Source organism: Chaetodon auriga, chromosome 6 (genome assembly GCF_051107435.1).
Source record: "Chaetodon auriga isolate fChaAug3 chromosome 6, fChaAug3.hap1, whole genome shotgun sequence".
NCBI lineage: Eukaryota > Metazoa > Chordata > Actinopteri > Chaetodontiformes > Chaetodontidae > Chaetodon > Chaetodon auriga.
Genome location: NC_135079.1, coordinates 7,367,861 through 7,386,715, shown reverse-complemented (window position 1 = coordinate 7,386,715; position 18,855 = coordinate 7,367,861). Strand labels below are relative to the sequence as shown.

General features: G+C 42.9%; 1 protein-coding gene across 6 annotated transcripts in view; it reads left to right on the top strand.

The window, feature by feature from the left end:
* The window catches only part of srpk2 (SRSF protein kinase 2), a 68,873-nt gene that overhangs the window by 25,929 nt on the left and 24,089 nt on the right, over positions 1-18,855 (top strand). The window lies entirely within an intron of this gene.

Below are 18,855 nucleotides of genomic sequence, written 5' to 3'. Positions count from 1 at the left end.
CCCATTACTGATCAATTCATTGACTAATTGTCTCAGCTTTAAAAGTAAACCAAATTTGTGTGTTGGAAAAAGCCAGAGCAGAGCTGAAAAGATTAAACTTCAGCAAAAGATAAACAGAAGGAGAAAAGTGTAGTGCACGTAGAGCAGCCGAGGAGGCTGTCTGGAGTATTGGAATGTGTCCAGTCGGTCAGCGAGCCAGACCGATGCAGCAGAAAACATCCAGCTATGGAAGAATGGGCGATGGCAGTCATCACATTCACACACTGTATGTAGCCTCGACTGGCCTATATGGCCTCCACCATCTTCTCTGGTCCGACCCACATCGCTACAGACACACACAGGGTGCGCAAACACACACACAAGTGGCCCCAGCCAGGCAGCGACATGACAATAGCTAATGAAGCGTGGCAGGGAGCTAGCTAGCAAACTAGCCGGCCTGCCCTGCCTGTCTGCCTCCCTGGCCTCCATTATCCCCACCAGCCCCCGTCTTATGTCTGCAAAGAAACAAGTGATTGCCTCTACTTTCTCTCCTGCCACCTCTTTTTTCTTTTATTTGGCCTCCAGTCTCCATTCGGGACAGACGGAGAAGGGCGTATGCTCCCACATGCTATCTGTCGTAGCCCTCAGAGGCCTTTTAGAGATGTAGCAATGGTAAATACGTCCACCTCCAGGTGGATGTGTTGTCAAAACTGGTTTGAAATTTTCAAGCCTTTCAAACAGGTCTAACCTGACTGCATAGCACGACTTTGTCCACGATTCCCTGTAGAGTAACGCTGGGAATTTCCACCCTGCTCACTTAAATCCTATGTGGTTAATCAGTAACAGGAATCACTGAGTCAAACATATAGCAGCCGCGAACAAGACACCTCACGACTAGTGTGTCTAATGCGATCACCATGGCGATACCCCCGAGGGAGAGGGTCATGTGATCCGGACCCAGGCACCTGATCTGCAGCGAGTGCCTCGGCAGGGTATCAGCAACTGTAGTAAAGGGTCAAAGGTCACACTGTGGCATCAGTACATGCACTGTAGATCAGAATGGATGAAAAATCTATACACTGAAGGGTGATAGTGGCTGTGGAGAATATCCAGACTTTCTGTAATTTAACAGTCCCACATCATATGACAATACTCCCCACTGAAAAAGAAATCTATTGATTACATGTCACAGAACACGGGAATTTATAGGAGCTCTGTATTTATGAATTTGAACTAAATGCTAACATCAGCATGCTAACACCCTCACACTGTCAATACTAACATGCTGATGTTGAGCACGTGTCCATCCAACCCTCTTAGTTTAGCATCTTAGCATGCTAACATTTGCTAATTACCGCAAAACAGCTGAGGCTGAAGGGAATGTTATTAGATTTGCAGATATCAAACTGAAATTTTGACCTGATGGTGGTGCTAGATGAAAAACCAGGCGATCAAAGTCAGTAGGATTCATCCTCCAGGCAACATGAATGTCTGTAAAACATTTCATGACAGTCCATCCGTGTTTAGACATTTCAGTCTGGACCAAAGTGGTGGATGGACAGACTGATGTGGCCATCATGTCGGTAGCATGGCTATGACAAGAAAAATCAACATTTCAGTCATAGAAGCATTGCCAGCACAACATCTGAGGAAACCCTTTTAGCTTTTATTTATTTTTTTCAGTGTGCAGCCAATTTGACCTCTGATACGAACCCGTTTGGCTACACGTGTTAACCCTACTCCAAGTCTATTTCATGAAAAGCCTGGATTCTAGAGTGAAAACCCTTTCACGTTAGTGGCCTTGACCGCTAATATAATGACACACTTTCCCATCGTACGGACGACTGCAGTCCTCTCTGAGAATACTCAGCTGCTTTGGCAAAAGCTTTAAGCAAGTTTCCACAAAAATGTTGCTTCGTAGGAAGAAAGTATGAATTTTGCCTTTAGATCCACATGATAAGCAGCATGAGTGCTTGTCGTGTTATCAGGCTCAGTGTTCTGCTGCTCTTGCCTTCATGTTTTTGTGTCCAGTGTTCCCAGACCCTTCTGACGCACTATGTTTACATGTACAACATTCCAGTCTTTCCTGTGCTGCTCCCTATGTCAGATCACTCATTCCCATTTCTATCTCTTCATCTCTTCTCTATCTCCTTCTCTTTCTGCCCTTATCCTCTCTTCTTATCTAGCCTTTTTTTTTAAACTTCCGTATCTCCCTCTGTCATCTGGTGTTGGTTCCATTCTGGAGGGTTTCAGTTTCTCTATTGGAACAGGATCTCATGTAACGGCAGTCTTATAACTAGCGGCGGCACTGGTCCTGTTCATCGTTGTTGTGACTGTTGCTGGGAGGTCATTGTAGAAGAGCTGTCAAATGCATCTCGATAAAAATGTGCACCACATGTTCCATCTGTGCAACATCAAAACTGGAACTAACTAAGATGAAGAATGCAGAAATTAATTTTAATCCAGTGTAAAAATCTGAGCTGCACTTATTTTCCTTTGCTGTACATGCGTCCTGTTTGGTAACAATAACAGTCCTACTCTGGATCTGTAAAGTGGCACGTTTACATTGTTAGTGTGCTGCTATGTTGGGTAATGTTACTTTTAATAGTAACTTGTTACATTACAAGATCACAGCCATTAAAATGGAATTTGTTATGTTACAGTGTTGCTGACTGTGAAAAGTAACTAGTTAGAGTGTTGTTGCATTACACCTTTGTGGTTCCTTGTGCATGTTAGTTATATTGTCTACCTTTGAATGTACTGACTCTACATCATTGCATAGCCAAGTCGACTGGGCATAACCTGCAACTCTTCAGGCATAATATCCCCTTTACAGCTCTAACACTGATTGTTAGCCATCGACTGCGCTGGAGGAAATTGTTAGTTTTGATAAGCAATTCTGAGAATGCTAATAATAGAAAGTATTCCCATTATGCAAAAGGAGCCTGTTGAAGAAAAAAATGGAGGAAAACATTCTCCTTTAGTTGCCCTCTCTCGCTGTGTAATGCCTTTAGCTGCAGTGTGGATAGTTAGCATGCAGCTAGGGCCTTTCTCTCTCATTATTTTACAGCTATCTGCCATCAGCGTATTAGCCTTTCTGGAGTCGGCTTTGCTGCTACGACACTGTGTAAATTATATTCAGCAGAAACGGGGAAATGGAGGAAGTGTGAGGGAAGGGGGAGAGGGAGGAAATATTTTTGGGAGGAGAGGAGCAGAGAAACGTGGTACAAGGATAGCCCTAGGAGAGAGATGAACTGATTGAGAGGTGGATGATAGAGCCGAAGGAAGAATGCTGGAGAGAGAAAGACCGAGAGACGTAGAGAGCAGAGAACGGGAAAGGACAGCAGAAACCTCAGGAGAGAGCTGATGCAGACGGCTGGGAAGCCTCGGATAGACAAAGATAAAAAGCAGAGGGGGGAAGGAGAGGAGAGGAGGGAAGATGGAGGGAGAAGATAGATGGTTCTCTGCAGACTTGCGCAGTGTGTTGGGTAATGCTAGGTCACCGGGGGACTAATTTCTACCGATGCTGCAGCAGTGAAGCAGTGGAATGATAATGGCCTGTTTGTGTTTGTGGGGAGACGTGTCTGTTTGCGCGGCTTTGCATATGCATGTATGTGAAGAGATAACACGTTTGCATTGGAAGGTGCCACTTTTTGTCTCCTTTTGTCTCCTCCTACAGTCACACACAAACACATAACCCCTCTCATCAACGCCTTATGCCCTGTAGGGCTGAGTCACTCGTCTGCTGCATAACTGAGAACAATATTCATCTGTTGTGTCTGAGAACACTGTTCGACTGTTCTGCCTCTTCCTGCAGCACGGTTACGGGTGTGTTGTGTTGTTTGCGTCGGCTTTCTGCATCAGCCCTGAGTAGGTGGGGTTTCTTGAGCTCTGGACCTGGGAAACTCTTCCAAATTGTCAACACGCCAGCTCTGCACGCTCAGCTCACGTCCAGGCCTCTAGTTTAAACTGGCTGAAATGTCCGGTAACGCCATGGTGGTGTGTGTCTGCCTGTTGCCGCTGCCATGCACCGCCTGGCTGGGTGTGGCGATCCTGATCTGGGTGTGTTCTGAATACTTCTGTAATTTAGAGAGACTCATTGGCACAGGCCCTGTGATATTATACTGGCAAATATGAGAGAAAAACATACCAAAGTGGCCACAAGAGAACTCATGTTATTACATAACTAATTAAGACTGAAATAAATGTGGACAAATCACAAGGAGCTGAAATTATTTGGTCATCATCAGAAAATTACTCAGCTCTGTTGATAATTGATTAATTGTTTGATCATTTTACTTTGCAAAAATTCCAAAACGGACTGGTTCAAGCTTCAAATGTGAATAGTTTCTGGGTTTCTGTCATTGTAGTTCAGCCTTCATTGTCCCGCTTGGAAAATGTGGCTTTCAACTTGGCAAAAACAGACACACCAGAGCGGGCTCATCCTTCAGTAAACATTAAAAAAAAAAAAAAGAAAAAAGAATGCTTCGTGACTTGGAGTACTCGCTTTTTATCTCACTCTATATTTTCTAACTTCCTGTGTTTGTTGTTATGCACCAAAATACACCAAAAATAGTTATGTAAAAACCTGCTTGGCAATAAACCAGTTCTGACTCTGATATATCTCAAATTAAAAGAAATTTCATTTTGAAATGTAATTCTGTGACAGTTAATTAGGTAAAACAAAGAATTGGATATAAACATGGGCCCTGGGAAATTCACATTTTCCAAATTTTGCATTTTATACACTAAAGAATCAATTCATTGCACAAATATTCTGCAGATCAATCACAATGAAAATGATAATTCGATGCAGCCCTATGCAATACTGATGATGTGAAACACCAGAGGAATGTTTTACAATATTATAGCAATGTTAGAATTTAGGTTATGCAGTACATGTAGTACAAAAGACACTAAGTATTTAACTAAACCATGTCAGATACTGCAGGTCCCACAGGGATATTGTAGAAATGTTATGCAGGCCCTGAAATATTAAAGTAAGTGAACAAGTGCTCTAATTTCCCCCCAAACTTATTGATAGCATTTCCCAACCACTGCTGCTTTCATTTCTCATGCAGGCCTTCTGAATACATTATCCTGTTGCCTTGTGTGACATATATTTGGCATAAGCAATAAGGATTTTCTCATTTTAGCCTGTTCTTTTATGCACACAGAATTGGAATAGGTTAATTATGCCACTTAATAGAATAACATACCAAAATTACGGCTGAAGTTTTGCATGTGAAGTTCTGTTAACCACCGTTTTCTCTCTCTTTATACCACGTGACTCGATGAGGGTCACAAATAGCTGCCATGTGACTTTTCTCACCCGGGAACAAACACTGTATTTTTAATCATCTCCACCGATTACGACCGGTTTTGCACATAACACAGCTCGTCTTTCGGGCAGCTCTCACCCCAGTCACACACCATGGGACGCCAGTTCTACTCTGCACGTAAAGCTTTGACTCCAGACACGCTGGCATGCTAATGAGCTGACGTGCAAATCTTATTATAAAGTATTTTTGAGAGCAGCGATGTCTGGAAGCTTAATTGCAGTGGATGTCATTTCAGTGTGTTCAGAGTGTATTTTAGGTAACGGCTTTGTTTTAATGGTCTTAGATGGAGAGGTGCTAATGTGTAGTGGGTGCTGCATTTCTGAGCTGTATGTGAGATACTGTGTGTGTGTGTGCTCTTTAGTGTAAATAGATGCACACATACTATGTTGTAGTATGTGTGTGCATTCGTGCCTACACACCCCAAACTGAAGCGGTCATTGAGAGGGATCCTTCGCAGGTGGGTGTCACAGCTCCACGTGACCTCGGCTGGAATTCGAGGCTGGGTTCGACTCGTCCCTCCTCTGCTGTATCTGTGAATCTGCAGCTGAGAGCGGCAGCTGCTGTGTTCTCTGTCTGTCCGTCTGTCCGTCCGTCCGTCCGTCCGTCTGTCCGTCCGTCTCTCTCTATGGAGTTAAGCCCGAGTCTGACCACTAAGAAGAAATGGGGACTGGCCTTGTGTGTGCTTCGCCTGCGCCACAGGGCCCTCCGAAACAGGTAGAGGAGGAAGGAATAAGAAAGAACGAGGGAAGTAGTGTTGAAGGGGTCCTGGATTGACAGGACTAATGGGCAAAGTTTGAGACGGGGTGTGACTTCTCATTTTCAGCTGGTAAAGCTAAGTCTCCAGACTATGGCGTGTGGTTTGTTTTATCTTATTTAACGAGGTATCCCTCATGTCGTCCTCTGCTAGGCTCATGTAGGGGAGCAAAGAATGAGCCAGCTAAGCAAAGGGGGTCTGGATTGACGGGACTAACAGGATAAATAATGTTTTTTATCTCTGCACTGGTCCAAAAATGTCCAAAAATGCAAAATGTATAGAAGTTTGGCGTCTCAGGCTAGCCCACTTTATTGGTGGACGTTGTTGGGGTGGAGCCTCAAAGGAATACCTGCAGACATTACTCAAAAAAGCGTCTTACTCCTTATTGTGTTTTTCAGGAAAAAAGTATGTTTTTGTAATTGTTTTGTTATTTTTTTCGATCATTGTCACAGAATATTATTCAGTTCTCAGACTGTTGGACAAATCAAGGCATTTGAAGTCGTCATATCTGGGCCGCAAAACCAGAGTCAAGTCCAGATTTCAGCAAGATTTGTCTTGGTTTTGATCCATTTAGAATTTCTAACGTCTTTGTTGTTTTGTGCCAAATTAATGTATGACAATAGGAAAGCTGTTACTCGAGCGTGTTGTGAGCGTGGTTTTCACATAAAATCTTTTCGGGGCAGATCAAAGGATGTACTCTGGGAGTTTCTTGTTAGAAAGAGCTTTTTTGAAGCAAACAGGAGTCCTAACCAGTTCTCCCACTCCTCTCATGCTAATGTTTTTCCAGCACTGAAGCTTTTCTTGTTGTTGTTGTTGTTGACACGTGACCGAGGCCACAGCTCGCGGTTTAAATCCAGCCAAACCATGTTTCTATTTGTATTCCAGCAGCTGATAAAGCTGCAGACAGCGAACAGGCTTGGATCTGTCACAGCAGAGATGGTGCAATGATTGCTGCTAATTCTAAGACGTCCTTCTTTGCATTGATGTCGTGAGCTGAATCTCAGGAGCACATCCATCTCTGAAACACACCAAAGCAGCAATTCAAATTAAGCAACCTTGATTTTTGCCCTTCTACGTGCGTTTTGCAGGGAATAAGCTAAAAACGAAGAGGAATTTAATCCAGTGGAAACCTCTGCAATTTTGCAGTTCTGTGGAAATTACAGTGATTGTGGTTCTGGATACAAACATGGAAAAATGCTTTCCACATTAAAGCATGAAAACGAGCTCTCCATTTTGGCTCTTCCTTAGATTGACAGGCCTATATTATATCTTATTGTTGTCCTGGGGTGCGGTTATATATATGGATCTCATTAAGGGTGACATTCCCTTTGATTGGCAGTGATTAATATAAATCATTTGACGCCTGCTTCAGAAAACTAATAATGTTATGTTGTTTTTCAGGAGGGTTATTGTGAGCTTGAGATGGGGTCTTTGCTATCAGTGAAGCCCCTTGGGAGTTGTGAGCGCGCTGCAGCGGCATTGCTAACAATTAGCTGTCTCAAACTAGCAATTACATGATTCTTCTGTGCTGCTTCTAATGATCTTGGGCAGATTAAAATATCTTTTTAGAAAAGAAATTTCCACCTGAGCAAGGTATTTGCAGGGTTTTGATCACTGTGGACTACAGTCAGTATTAAGTTCAGTCAGTTGTTAATACACAGGGTTAAATGTTGCTGGGTTTTTTTTTTGCCATCCGAATAATGCATTCATATGAAATTTGCAGAAAAAGATATAGAATGACCCATGATCGTGGCAATAGAGGACTTTAGATCTGAAGGAAAAGGGAAGCTCCATTTTCGTCATTCTCTCTAAGAAGTGCAGCTTTTTTCTTCCGTTCATGCTAAGCTAATGATATTATCTATTTTTTCTGAATTTGGCATTAATTTTGAGGAAAACAATGTAGCAGGACTGCTGACACTGACACTGACATGGCTTGAGACAGAAATTCAAAGAAGTTCTCTTGTAAAATCTAAACAGATGCAGGTGTAATTAATAACATTAACGAGAGCTCCACTCCATTTGAGTTTCCTAGTGAGCAGAAAATTTGCATTAATGTTATGAATTACACCTGTGCTTCCCTGAAACGACCTCAAACTTGTCACCTCTGTCTTGCAAATAATAAATGTAATAACTAACTTTCTTAATACACTGTAGCACAATACTTTCCTCCTTATGTCTCCCATTTTTTTTGTTTGTCATAATTAAATAAGTGTGTGTTAGTGCAATTAGTGCAGTTGTGGAATGCTCTAAAAACACCTGTTTGGAACATTCCACAGGTAAACAGGTTCATCGATAACAGGTGATAGTATCATGATTGGGTATGAAAGGGGCATCCTGGAAAGGCTCAGTCATTAAAAAGTGAGGATGGAGCGAGATTCACCACTTTGTGAACACATGATTGTGTGAAGGATGTCACTACATTGGCTCAGGAACTGTTTGTAAAACTGCAAGTAAACACAGTTTGTTTGCAAATGACTGCATTCTGTTTTATTTACATTTTATACAGCGTCCCAACTTTTCTGGAACGGGGTTGGAAACGGATTATTATTGTATGTCACTGTGTATTTATGTGTTGACAGCACGTTTGAATGTGACATACATGCAGAAAGTCTTCTTGTGATGCTTTCGCTTGCTGTAAGTTAGTGTGGGCGGATGTCACCTCCACAATAACAGGCTTTGTGGCTGGCTGACGTCATTGGAATGTATAAATACAGAATGCAGTGAATGCGTGCACAATGGAGAGCAGAGTGCAGAGTGTAAAGTGCACCGCACAATGAAAGATAGAGCAGATACCCATCGGCTCTGTGTGTAAGAACTGCTGTTAGATGTTTCTAGACTGAGCGGAATAAACCATGAACCATAGGCTAATGGATTTTTGTACAACAGAGCACAGAAAACACACATGACGCGCACTCAAACACACGAATGTGAACATGAATGTGACTTTCGTAGTGTGCATGTGTTTTTTTGTGTGTGTGTGTTCGGGGATGTGGATATTAGTCTTTGTGTGTCGGAGATAGAAATGTGCTTGTTCTACTGGGTCTGCAGCTATGTCACTTGACTTTCACTGCCTCAAGGCGTCGTGTGTGTGTGTGTTTTGTGAACACATGCGCACATATGCCACCCCACCAGCCATGCAGAGCACTGTTCCTGTTTTCCAATGCAAATTTTATTCCAAGTCAACTGGTTTTATCACAAGGGTTTTCCATGCTGTCACAGATGAGTGTCTGGCTGCTGCAAGTTTATTTTACTGCACCGACATCTCTATATTTGAGCATTCTGTAGGGGATTGAATGGATTTTGCTCATTAGCCTTTGTTGCCTGTCATCTTTAAGTGTGTTTGCATTTGTGCCTGTGTGTATACACATACGCTGTGCGTCATATATCTACTGTAGAGTTCAGTTGTTGCAGCGTAGTGTGTGGTCTTGTATCCATCGGCTGCCTGTGGGGAATTTCAGCAACAGTCGATTCAGCCTCTATAGATTGGTGTGGCCTGAACCCTGCGGCACAAAGCAGACTATTTATGTTTTTCTGTGTCTATTAATTAGGAGCTGCTTGCTTTGCACAGGCCCCATGTTTTACAGAATCAGTCTCTTCATGCTTTGTGAGTGTCAGTGTTACTGGTCTTGTCACCGAAACGCTCCTTCCATGCAATGGATCTTAGTCCTCGGTGGTTATTGCAGGGGACCCCACACATTTTAGTCGCTCAGGTATTCTAAACAGTTCCAGGAAGAATGCTGAAAATGCAGACACACCAGAGGGAGGGAAAACAAAAACCACTCTCAGGTGTTAAGCTATAAAAATATTACCAGTGCGATGGAAAGTTTGGGATTCTGATTTGAAGTCAATACAACCCATGAATCTTAAAATAGCAGGAGATTTTTCCTTCTTCACTAACAGGAGTGCTGCTCAGCAACATTGCACTTAGGGCTGCCCACAAATAGCTGGAAACTATTTTGAGAGTCTTTGCCCCTAAAAAAACGTATTCAGTGTGTTTTCAGAATTGCATGAGTGAGTGTCCAGGATCCCTTTGACAGACATTTAAGACTGTGATATGACTCCTGCCAGCTCACCTGCACAAGCCTGAAAGGGGAATTCCATCTGCTTGCAAACATTTGAAGAGTACATTGCCCTGTTTCTGGAAGGTTGTATCTTACTTCACCTTATTTTAGTGTTTACTCAAAATCTACTTGAATCTGCTCACCTTGCTTTTCCCTTCAATTCTCTTTTCCCGACACACACACACACACACACACACACACACACACACACACACACACACACACACACACACCAATACCTGTTGTCTCTACTGCACACACACTGGCTTGTCCTGCCTCTTTCTGTTCCTTTCTTTCTATAAAAGTCTGCTCTGCTGACTTCCTTTGTCAGCCATATGTTTTATAAAGTCTGAAAAACAAAGCCTCCATGATTCTGTTTTCACAGCAGCAGATGCTGCATGTGGAAGAGCTGATGTTAATAATGTAACTTACAGAAATGATGAAAACCAGCGTGGCGCCAAATGGAAAAATCGGCACCAACCAGGTGCACTTACAAGCATAAGTAGGGCTGCGTTAAACAGGAGAGGTCGGACCACCGTCAGTGCATTTACAGGGGGACATAATACCGGAGAGCGTCTCTCTCTCCCTGCATTTGTCTGCATCACATGAGCAATTGCCAGCAGAATGAACAGGTAGAAAAGGGAGATTGTCCACGAGTTAATCGATCGCAAATGCCGTCGTTCACATGGGTAAAAAAAATAAATAAAAACAGAAAAAGGCTAAAATGGGTCACCAAACATACTTAGTGTACCTGAGCGGCCTGCTGAATTATAGTCTGTGTGGGAGACGCTGCTACATTAGCCACGACTAGCAAACGAAAGACTACATCTCTGGTTCTGCTGCATCGATTTGTTATTTCTTTTCAGCCGTCCATCGCGAGTCCATCAGTGTTAGAGGAATGCAGTGCTACATCAGTGGAGTACTCTTTTAAATGTCCAGGGGTTGATATTGTTTTGGCCTATTGCCTCGTTGCTTCGTCTTGTTGATTCATTCGCAGCGTTTGCTGGTGAAAATCCCTCTGAAGCAAAAACAGAAGTTCAAGATAATGGCAGCAGTCACATTTCATATTCACAGTGTACCGTGTACTGTATGAGAATCGAGCATTGCGCCTTATGATAATACCATCGAACTGATGGCTGGTGGTATGGAACAGGATCCCGCAGAACCATAATGTGCAGCTAGAGGTTATGTGGGGGCAGCGCAGCCAGAGACAGCAGGCTGCGTCCTGAAAATAACGGTGAGATCTCAGTTCTCCACACAGACAGATACTCTGGAGGAGAGGAGAGAATGAGTCAGCTGTCCTGCCGACACGGGCCAAGACGAGGAGACGGAGAGAATGAAAGATTAACGATGAATCAATCAGAGTTAGAGACGCCGCCATCGGAATGGCTAAGCAGAGCTGAAGGACACCCGCGGTCTGAAACCCACGCCTTAACATCGAGAGTGGAGGATGATGCTCCTGTTGCTAAGGAATACCTGTTACCTTGGTGATAACGAGACATGTTTAAGGATGAGTCATCAAGTTTGGAGCGGTCAGCTGTTCTGTGCGGCTTCTCGGTGTTCGGAGATGCGTTAGCAGCGTTGTGTGACTTTCTTTGTCATTAACAGCAGGAAACGTCACTGACGTCAAGCCTCTGAAGGCATGTGGACTTAGTTATTCAGTCCAGTTCTTCAGAAAGCAGAAAGCTGCAATTCATATTTCTTTTGTCTTGTATATAGGATTGCAGAGTAAAATAAATGTAATTTAATTTCAAAGAAGACGTGACAATAGCTTCAAGATGCATGGGAGTAATGTATTTTTGTAATTTTGTGTTGCACAGCTGCGTGTAGTCTGGCCCGACTTCAGCAGGAAGAACAAACACAATGGACACAATGTTTAAAAATGTTAAAAAAAAAAAAAAAAAAAAAAAGGCACTCGTAGTTGTTAAAAAAAGTCCCTATAGTAACTCTCTCTCATTCTTTTCACTGATCTTTTCAAGAAAAAAAAAAAAATCCTCGTACTTTTCTTTTTTCTCGCTCTCGGTAGATATGTGTCATTAAATGGGGCAACCACTGTGAGACCGAGATTCCTCACAAGTGAACAGGAATAGATAAGGGATTGAGGAATTCTTTTAACTGGTTCAGCTGCTCATTTGTTTCAGACGGAGGACTCGCCCCACAAGCAGCAAAAACAGGCCAAAGATATGTGTGGACTGGAATGAAAAGAAGCTGAGACGGACTGTGCAGACTTTGAGATATCACAAACTCGCTTTTACAACACTAGACACTGATCATATTCTGTCTTCGAGATTTACTCATGTGATGGAATTTAACATGAGAAAAACATATTAACTGTGCTGATTTACACCTTTCATTCAGAACCTGAAATAAGTTAATCTTCTGTGCCATAAACCTCCATATTTGTTAAAAACAACTAGTAACAAGCACCACATGTTTGCACCAGGTGACGTGTTTTTCATTTTAATGAACATGGCCAATTCCACACGCCGTCCTGCTGCTGTAAATACTGACAAGGCAGCAGATCATAGCTGGAAATAGTCCCTGGCAAAAACAGTATTTACTCCTGTTTGGGTAAAGTCTGAGAGAAACAGCTCCTGGAAAATTATTAACCCTTTAAAAATGAAAGCATTCAGTATATTCATGACCCATTTTTAGAAGATTTACATCTTCAGTAGGAACAAAATGGGCTTGGGGGTGAGAAAGTATTGAGAGATGAACTAACATATTGTTGTTTTTTGGTAATTTCTTTGGATTTGACCTAAAATATATAGTATTGCCAGCCTTATCCTGATGTCTACAGTGACTCTAAGGCTGTATGTTGGTCAGGATTTGGATTTTCAGACCAGTATTGATATTTATGAGTTAAAAAAATCTGTTGGCATTCATTTTTTACATAAACTCATAGCAGAAGCGATCAATCTTGACACAGATCCTGCAGATTTGTGTTTTTTGAAGAATTGTGAGGTTGTAAGGTATATACTACGTGGGATATTTTACAGTGTGAAGATCACTTGTCCCTGCTCTCTGGTGAACAAACTATGCAATGGTGTTTTCTCAAATTGTGACCGGGGCCTTTATTGAAAGCGGCCTTGTATTTATTGCCTTTATTTCTAATTCCCTCTGTTTGATAAGTAGAAGTGATCATAATTTAGTACAAAGCCTCATTTTTGTCTTCTTATTTGAGAGTCGGGCCTTTATTTTACTACCAGTTTTTATCGGCGTATACACTGTAAAAAAAAATCAAGTGATAACTTGGCCTGGAGGACTTGTCAGTGCAGCTCTTAGTTGATGCTGATGTTGATGTCGACTGTAGACAGTTAATAGTCATGATGACACTGGATTCTTGTAATTGTGGACAGGGAACTCCATTTCTCAGACAATGAATTCTCGTTTTGAAGGACATGTAGAAGTTGTTTTACCTCTACACTCTTGATATTTTCTTTGCTGCCCTGTCACGTCAGCAGTTTCCAGCAGCAAAGCTGTTCAGGCACGATTACACCGTGTGCTATGATGAGGAATGTAGTGGTGAAGAATCCGCTCTTCAGTGGTGTCTCAGCTTCCATCTCCTCCCTGTGGATTCTGTCAAATAACTCATTTTACACCTGTTTGTTTGTTCAGTATGCTCCACATCCCTCCAGCACAACCTAACATTTCCTCTGCAGTTATGATGAGCTTCTGCAGACTGCATGACACGAGCGGTCTTCAGGTGTGAATGATCAGCAGCTCGGACGTTGCTCTCCGCTGACTAACAACAAGACGCCCCTTTCAAGTAGGCTTGTGTTGAACTAATCATCGTGTACATAAATACTTGTATGTGGGAGGAGAAATGCCTTCTTTAGCAGTTCTTTTGTGAGCTTATTTGCTAATTGTGTGCTAAAAGTAAACCATGCAGGGCGAGAAAAATGTGCTGGGCTGTTGTAAGTCTAACACTGGAACCTCAGATGCCATTTTGGGGCGTGAGAGCTGAAACGGGCAGCGCCTGCGTTCAGATCTGTGCACATCACATTTACACTTGGGTTAGGGTGTAAGAAGCAGCTTGGGCATGTCCACACACATAACAAGGCGCATTCTGCAGTTATTTACCTCCACAGTGCAGGGTTATAGGCTGAGAGGCTCCTGTCTCAACCTGTGCTACACAATCACATGTGCTGGAACAGCGCTACCAGTTTCAAAGTAGAAATTAAATTATATATTGATTTAACTTAAATCTGTCCTGTTTTAAACATGCATCACTGCACAAGTGTTGCCTTTAGAAGCTCGGCCACTTTTACATGACAGTAAGGACCTTAAAACACACAGGGCATTCCTCGCGGTTCATATTTGCTGCTCCCACACGGCCTCATGACGAGGTGGTCACACACATGCACATGTACGCACTTGTCAAGCTGAACCAGTACTGTGATCCTGATAATCAGCACAGCTTTTCCATCACACCCACCTCAAGTTAGTGCTGGGCTGATTTTGTCTTTCCAGTGGTTAACAAGTGACTGGTATGCCTGCAATGAGGAAGATGACTGCTGATCTGTCAGAGTCAAACCTTCATGATGCAGTGGAACATGTGCACAAAACTGAAAGGCACCAGGCTGAGAAATGCAGAGTTTACCTTATATTATAGAGCTTGTTCTTGTTGTTTTTGGTCTTTCTTGCAGCTATTTAAAATGGTTGAAATTAGCTTTTAAAAGTTCTGCAAAAAAAATTGGGTTTTAAAAACTACCATTTGCAGTACAAATGTGTGGGTGATTGTAGCTTTTCTCACCGCTTTTAGTGAATTAGTTTTTATTTACGTGTCACACATGGGTTTTCAAGGCACAATTCAGCATTCAAAAGATAGAATGAGCGTCTTCTGAGAACACATGCGAAAGGTGAAGCAAAATTATACAGTTTCAAAAAAGCATATTTATGTGAAAAACATACAAATAAATTGCAATAAGCCTGAAGACGTTTGTCTTGATGGAGGGAATCTTTCTTATCTCCCAGGATTTCTGTAAGTAAATTTAAATCTTTCGTGTGTGGACAGCCAACTGAATCCTTGTGCATCATCCAGTTTTTATCTTATTATCCAAAGTGTTGCTCACAGGTGCAGAAGTATTTGCTTAAAACATAGAAACTGGATCAAAATCAGTGTAAACTGTGGTAAAATTAGCATTAAAAGCGCGGCGGCTCCTGGGCACAGGCGAGGTAGAAGCTCGCCCTTTGGATGAAGAGCAAATTGATGCTCCTAGTGTGCAAATTAGTGCCAATAAGTGGAGGAAACTGATTAGAAGACGTTTAACCAGGAGGACGGAACTAATCAAAGCTGATTGGTTGGCGTGAAACCCTGCATGCTGTTGATCCTCAGTGGCTCATTTAAGAATCGCTAGTTGAAAATACCGATTGCGGTGGTTCAGTTTCCAATCGCTGTGCAGATTAAAAACCTGATCTGAAATGATGAAGAAAAGTGCGAATGGCTTGTTTTGTCTAGAAGCTATTAAACAAGGACTCCGTGTTGGAGATGATCCCGTGAAGCACTACAGTACTGGTCAAGCAGAATGACTGTAGACTTTGGCAGCCGTATCAGCCTCTGGGGTGAAGACTGGCATGGCACAGTGCCACGAGTGAAGGAGTGAAGTAATGCAGTATATGGAATACAGTCTGTCAGTGAGTTCCTCTCTGGATCTCTGTGGTGAGTTTGCATCTTTAAAAAAAAAACAGGATGTGGCATCTCACCTTTACACAAACAACAACAAGGAGGAAAAATCATGTCATTACATAAATGCCGCTCTGTGTGTTAGCAGGTAATGCTCTGACCTCGCCGCTCTGCCGCTCAGAGATGAGCGTGTCGTCAGCCTCCTGCCTGTGTTTTCCACTTGCTCAGCACTAATGCTTTCTCCACCTCCACCTGTTTTTCAGTGTAATTTAAGGTGGAATGGTGTGCAATGTGTCTCGGTGTGGATCGATCAGCGTTGATAAAAACACACACCCACGTGCGGTCTCTGTGTTAGGTCGTATAAAGGTTTTGTGCATCGAATGCGTGCAGAAGTCTTACTTTGGCGCTCTTTGTCTTGTACATTCTCCTCCCTGATTTTATCTTTTATGTATTTCGTCTCCTCTTTTGTCTCTGTTTCTGTTTTTCTCTGCTTGCGTCTCGGTTTTGTTCTGACTGGCCTTTCTGCTCGTCAGCTTACAGTAAACCGCTCTCTTTCTCCCTTCCTGCCTCTACTTTTCCTCTGTCTCTGCTTGTGTTCGTCTACCTGTGTCTGTCTGTATACTGTACTCGTCTCTCTGTCCTCTGTATGTCTCTTACCTGTCTCTTTATATCGTTCTCTTTGTTTTTGCCTTTATCTTCTTATGTCTGCCTCTCTATATCTGACCTCCTGCTTCTTTCTTATTTCTGCCGTCCTCCCTGAGGTCCTTCCTCTACCTTATCTCTCTTCATCTCCGCCTTTTTCTTTCTGTTTTCTGTCTGTTCGTCCGATCAATTCATCTTCATTCGGTCACCGTCCTTCCTTCCTCTGCCTGGCTGTCTTTCGGGCTGTGGCGTCTTTGCTATCTTAATGTTTTTGCTGCTCGGCTCGGGTCCACAAAGTTATGTGGGGCTAAGTGTTCGCGCAGCCAATGGCAAGATGAGCTGTATAAAAGCACAGAGCTAATAGACGTGATGTATGACTCTGTACGTGACTGCTTTGGTAAAGAAGCAGCATCCCACTGCAAGGACACAGCCCTCTGCTGCATATGTGTGTGTGTGTGTGTGTGTGTGTGTGTGTGTGTCAGTTGTGAAATAGCAATGAAACCTCAATGCCAAGTTATCTTCTGTCCTTCGCTGCTGCATTGGAAGAATCATTGCTTTTGTAGATGTGTGTGTGCGTGTGTGCTTTGGCCTTGCCACCATGTTAACACTTTGCGTCTCAGATACCCCCCCACCCCCCACCCCTCGCTCGGCAGTTGCCATGGCAACGTACCAAGAGGCTCCATCATGTGTCTGCGCCTGTGACCGCAATTTTATAAGAGCGCACAAGCCCCGGCTTTGTGTGTTTATGTTTTTATATACTTTCCGTCTTCGTTTTGATCATGCTGCCGGTGCTGCGAGGTGACGCTGAACAAACGGTGTTTGTCCAGCTCTCTCAGGCCCGGCTTCGGCCTCGCAGAGACATCACTGAAGCATGGAGCTGTCTTAAAGTGAAGATTCGATTGAGTCACGATAAGGTTGATTGAAAATGTCAGCCAGTGAATGCGAGCGCTATATTCTCAGCCCTGAGCACATCGCACATTGTTTTGATATAACAGGCTTGTGACAGGAGAGCTCATCTGACAGAAACGGAAGGAGATGTGGAAATGTCCCTCAATCAAAGCAACTCTGTTCTCCAGTCACAGTAAACGAGATGTGTGCGAGCGGCGAGTTCACTTCATTATCTGTTCGTCTGATGAACAAAATAAGCTCACAAAATGTCAAGAAAGGATATATTCTTACACCTATTTTCATTATTACGCAGGAAAATACAAAGGTACACCTTCTGAAGTCAAGTTAAACGAGCTTAATTGTCTTGTTACAAACGCCTAAATAATCACCCAGAAGAAACAAAAAATGGGCTCAGCCAATCGCCAATAGCTGTTGTATTCGTCCAATCGCCCACCTGTACTTGTGACCCTTCGAAACATGTCTGCAGGTTGCATATGCCTGGGATAAGGTCAGCCAAAGAGTGACTTTTCTGTTTTATTTCAGTAATTTTCAGAGGCTGCGAGAGGCGAAATTATCAGCAAGAAAAAAAGGAAATATTAGAGGAACGTCTGAAAAAGTGAACGCAATTTGGCAAAGCTTAAATGTCTCTTCTGACCCCTCAGACTGACTTTGCGGCCCCTTGGGTTGGGAACCACTGCTCTAAAGCACATACAAACAGCTGTGACCGCTGGGATAATAAGACCAAAATAGATTACACATGAGATTTTGTAGGAAGGCCATGGAGTATTATCATAGCAAACTAAAAAAAGCACCACGGTTTGCCGTGTCCTGACACAAGCAGCACGGCGGCAGGTTGCCGTGGAGGTTTGGTGGGATCGGCCCAAAACAGGAACGTTACAGGCGTGTTCCCAAAATCTCCACAAATAGCCACATGTGCCGTGGCAGCATCCTAAAGCAAAACACCGAACCCCCCGCCTGATCAATCATTGTAAGTCGCCCCGGATAGGAGTGCCAGCGAAGGCCTGGAGGAAGAGGAGGCCTGAGCTCTGCAGCCTATTTGTGTTTCCCCTCTCATGGGCTCAGTTCCATTTTAGAAAGGACTGACCATGAACACGAGCCCTAAAAATGTCTGATCAACTCTATCTGTCATTATATTCTGTCTTTTATCATTGTCTCACTTCCTGAATGCCTCAAACAACAACAACTTTTTTTCATGTACTGCATTTCTCCAAGTTGCTTTTTCGGTCCGATTTTGGACGGTGTCCATTTTTTCTGGTTATTCTCGTCTGAGGTGAGGGGTGGGTGTTGACTGTCTCCGCTCCAGACAACACCAGCCAATCAACCACATGCGGCTACATTTTGGCCTGGATTATAGTTCTGTGTTATTGTTTATAGTCGCTCCATTTAATTGCATCATAACAAATGTCTCATGTTGAGATATCTTGATTTATAATCCTCATTTATTGAAATCTGTCATTGCATTAGCTTGCACTTAATTCTTGAGAATATATAAGTAATATTTGTCATTTAAAAGCAATAGTTGAAAAGCAGTTAAAGACACAG